Source organism: Phyllobates terribilis, unplaced genomic scaffold, assembly GCF_046119375.1.
Source record: "Phyllobates terribilis strain yellow unplaced genomic scaffold, ASM4611937v1 Scaffold_1__5_contigs__length_1240528914, whole genome shotgun sequence".
NCBI lineage: Eukaryota > Metazoa > Chordata > Amphibia > Anura > Dendrobatidae > Phyllobates > Phyllobates terribilis.
Genome location: NW_027362761.1, coordinates 246045037 through 246048994, shown reverse-complemented (window position 1 = coordinate 246048994; position 3958 = coordinate 246045037).

Genomic DNA, 3958 nt, shown 5'->3' with positions numbered 1-3958 from the left:
CCCCCAGATACAGCCAGAGGACGCACGGTGCCCCCCCCAGATACAGCCGGAGGACGCACGGCGCCCCCCCCCCCCCAGATACAGCAGGAGGCCGCACACACACAAACAAACATATACAGACATATACAAAGACAAATACACGCATAGGCTGTGTGCCCACTGTGCGTTTTTGCCACGGAATTTCTGCAGCGAAAACGCTGAAAAAACGCTTGGTAATACGTGCCCCATGGTCTCCAATGATAATCCGCATGTGCTGTGCACATGCTGCGGAAATTTCCAATGCGGATTATCATTGCGGAAAAAAACGCAGCAAGTCCATTAATTTTGCGGACACGCAGCGTAATTGCCGCCATTGACTTGCATTGAATCGCTTAATATCGGCATGACTACATGTGCACATGCGGATATTAAGCGATTCAATGTGCGGATGGTACCCAGGGTTTGAGAAGAGGAGGCTCTCATCCAGACCCGGGTACCATAGTACCTGTAAAAAAAAGAATTTAAAATAAAAAAAATAAAGATTATACTCACCTTCCGATGGCCCCCGGTCTCCTCAACGATACGTCCGGTCTGTTGTATGCGTCGCGGTGGTGTGAAAGGACCTGCCATGACGTCATTTAGTCATGTGACAGGTCACACGACAGATGACATCGGCGGTCGCGTGACCTGTCACATGACTAAATGACGTCATGAAAGGTCCTTTCACACCACCGTGAGCCGCCCAACACACCGGACGCATCGCTGAGGAGACCGGGGGCCATCGGAAGGTAAATATAATCTTTATTTTTTACCATTCTTATTCTTTTTTTTAACTATTACTTGGTCACACTATATATGCCGGTTGCATGGATTTATATAGTGTGACCAAGTTGTCAAGCACTTTTCCAAGTGATGCTAAAATCGCTTGGAAAATTGCTTGATACCCCGCATGCGGAAATGCATGCAAAAACGCTTGACAAACGCTTCTACCTGGCGGGAAAAACGCATGTAAAATCTGCATGAGTTTTTCCTGCCAGGGAGAAGTGGAAAAAATATGCAGCATTTCTGCATCGTGGGCACATAGCCATAAACACATTTGAAACACAAAAATACATATAAACAGACATATCACACAATGATATCTGCACACATTGACACATCACTCACTGTCCCCCTATCCGGCTCCAGTCGTCCAGCTCCTCTATGGTGGTAAGAAGCGGTGCAGGGCACACTGCATGACGTCACGCTAGCAGACACTGCCGCGCACAGGGCTGTGTCTTCTAGCTGTGATGCGGCCGGGCCAGCACATGTGCGCACACACGATATGCAGATATGCGCGCACATGCACACGGTACGCAGATATGCGCACACACACATTCATACGTACATATCTTATAAACACATAAAACTGTCCTGTCCAGCAGCTCCTCAGGCATGTCTCAGTGCAGGGCCGCCGGCATGTCACAGACATGGCCCTGGACCATCAGAGGGGCCCACTCGCCGTTGGGGCCTGGGCTGCTTCTACAGCATCTGTGTAGGACCTCTTGCGCTGCTTGATTGCCGGCACTTCACCTGACATGGCCGTGCGCTGTGCGGTTGTGTCTGGTAGTAATGGCGCGGCAGGGGCAATACACAAGCACAATTATAGGCGCAGCCGCACAGCTCACGGCCATGTCAGGTGAAGTGCCAGCGGTCCTGCACAGGGGAAGCAGCCCGGGCCACGACAGCGAGTGAGCCCCTCTGATGGTCCACAAATACATAGATATAGATACATACACACACATATATATATATATATATATATATAACACACACACACTGCACATGGACTTACCCTTTCTGTACATGATGCAGGTTCTCCCATCTTCTCTGTGGGGCATCCTCCCCTCCTCTTGAGGCCCGACTGCAGAGCTCTGGTGTAATTGCAGGGCAGGAGGGGGAGAACGGAGAGGTAACATTCAGACCCGGGTAGGGGGCAGGGAGAGCAGTGGGCTGGCTCTTCTGTAAGCTGGCTCTGTGCTCTGCTGGAGGCCGGAGCAGGTGGGCGGAGCCTCCTCTCCTGCACTTACACAGTCAGTTGCTGGTGAGTCATCCTCGCAGCACCGCTGGACACAGCAGAGCAGATTCCATCTTCCGACTCCCGGGCCCTCCTGTCACACATTATAATGAGGTCAATCCAGCCACAGGCCCCTGGGAGCCCCGGGCCCCATGGCAGCTACGGGCCCCGGGCGGTAGCCCGGATTGACCTCATTATAATCCGCCTATGGGTGCAGAGTTCCATAATAAAGCCTGGTGCAGAGTGCCCTAACCGAGACTGGTGCAGAGTTTCCTAAAACATCCTGGCAACCATAGAAAAACCTTATATTCCTTAGGCTGTGTAGCATCGGCTTCTCTGCCTCCTGCCAGGCAGAGACGCCGTCCCTCTCACCTCCTCTCTCCCCGCGCTCCCCGCTCTCCTTCTCTTCCTGCTGTCGGCGCGCGTAGTCCCCCGGGCACTGTGCTTAGGGCACGCGCGCTCCCCCCCCTCTTAAAGGGGCCGCGCGCGCCGTCCTAAGGAGTCCCTGGCCAATAGCCGAGGGTCCTCCCATATATAGGGCACCTGCTCCAAAATGGAGGTGCCCGAGCAAAGTTGTTGCCCAGTGTTACTTATCTCTCCTTCAGCCCTCAGGTTCCGCTGCTAGCCTGACTCCTTGTCCTGTCTGCCAGCCTGTTATCTGCCCGTTACCTGCCGAGTCTGCCAGCCTGCTCACCTGGAGCGCTCACCTGTTACCTGCCTGTTACCTGCCTTGTCTGTCAGCCCGCTCACCTGGGAGCACCCGCCTGTTACCTGCCGTGTCCGTCAGCCCGTTCACCTGGGAGCGCTCACCTGTTACCTGCCTGTTACCTGCCTTGTCTGTCAGCCCGCTCACCTGGGAGCATCCGCCGGTTACCTGCCGTGTCTGTCAGCCCACTCACCTGGAAGTGCTCACCTGTTACCTGCCTGTTACCTGCCTTTTCTGTCAGCCCGCTCACCTGGGAGCACCCGCCTGTTACCTGCCGTGTCTGTCAGCCGGCTCACCTGGGAGCGCTCGCCTGTTACCTGCCTGTTACCTTCCGTGTCTGTCAGCCCGCTCACCTGGGAGCGCTCGCCTGTTACCTGCCTGTTACCAGACTGTCCAACTAGAGACTTCTGCCTGTCACTTGCCGTGACCACCTGAGAGCCCAGGCGGAGGCTCCCGCCTGTCACCTGCGGTGCCTACCCGTCCATCCTCCAGGACCACTCGTCAGCCTGCCTGCTGTGTCATCTGCTATACCGGTCAGTCCCAGCCATCTGACCCATGGGAGTCACTTGCTCTATTACAAGGTCGTCCCCAGAGTAGCACCTGGTCCCTCTGCTCGGTCCCTCGCTGGTCACGGAGTCGTTAGCCGCCGTACGACCAGGGTCGGTCCGGGTTGATACTTAGTCACGCCCCTCTGGGTCCCTCCTTGCACCACAGCACAGAAGTTCCACCACCCGGATCCGTAACAGTTTACTCGAGCCTTGGAACCCGGTGGCACCCAAGCTCCCTCGCTCTCTGACCTATTCCAGGAGGTTTCCCGTCAGAGATCCCAACAGGAAACCATCCTAAACTACCTGCGGAGTGTCATCTCCCGCCTGGGCACACTGAATGTTCCACCTACGTCTGCCGCGACTCGTACGACTCCCACTCCGGCAGTGCCGCTGCCCAACAGTGCCATGGCATCCAGCCCCGCCCCCCGGCTTTCTGTACCTCCTCGTTTCGGAGGCGACCCCACGCTAGCTCGGGGTTTCATAAATCAGTGCACCTTGCACTTTGAACTTTTGGCACACCAGTTTCCCTCCGATCGTGCCAAGGTGGCCTTCATCATGTCCCACCTCTCTGGAAAAGCCCTGGCATGGCTGAATCCCCTGTGGGAGAGAGGGGATCCCCTGGTGTCCGATCTGTCGCTTTTCCTCGTTGCTTTCCGGAAAGTCTTCGAA